Genomic DNA, 856 nt, shown 5'->3' on the forward strand with positions numbered 1-856 from the left:
ATTAAAATGTTAAAAGCGATCTCAAAAAACATTTCATTCTGGAACTAGAAAAAATGAATCGAAAGTTAATTTGGAAAAAATAAAGAAGCAATAATACTTTAAAAAGAAACACAATTGGGAGTATTTGCCCTAAGAGATATTTAAAAACCAGTGATTAATCCTCAATAAATTAAAACAGCATGGTATTATCACATCCGTAGACAAAGAGACCATTGCAATAGGTCTAGAATAGAAAATCTAAACACCACGAAACATACGAATTTACTATGTGATAAAGACAGCACTACAAATCGATGGTGGGGGGGAGGTATAAAGATAGACCTTTTAAAAATAAATGTTGGGACAACTGGGTAGTGATTTGGAAAAAGATAAAGTTGGATCTACACTTGGTATATCAGAATGATACACCAAGATCATTTTGAATGGATGAAAAGACCCAATGTTTCATTGTGAAACTATGCAAAGTTCTAAATGTAAAAAGTGAAACCATACAAATACTACAGCGCACCAAACATACAGCAGTGTCAATTTAAGCCGCTCCCGCTAAAGGTCTCTTTGGAGATAGGGGATTTTCTGCATCGCCTTCTTCCCATTAGGTAAACCACAGCGCTGGCAACAGAGTCTTAAAACTCATCCCTGATTGAAAATACATCCCATACATTAAAAAACAACTCTCAGGAGTATCCAAAGATGTGTGCCTTCTGATTCAGAGTGGAGTCGGTAAGCCTCATTTTGGCATCGTGTGAAAGAGTGGTGAGAGTGACTCTTGTCCTGCCTGTCGAATAGTTTTGTAAACGGATACGAAAACGAGAAATTATTAAGGATGGGATTTCCTTGGCTGGAGAAGCCCAGCAGA

This window comes from Pteropus alecto, unplaced genomic scaffold, assembly GCF_000325575.1.
Source record: "Pteropus alecto unplaced genomic scaffold, ASM32557v1 scaffold20, whole genome shotgun sequence".
Classification (NCBI taxonomy): Eukaryota; Metazoa; Chordata; class Mammalia; order Chiroptera; family Pteropodidae; genus Pteropus; species Pteropus alecto.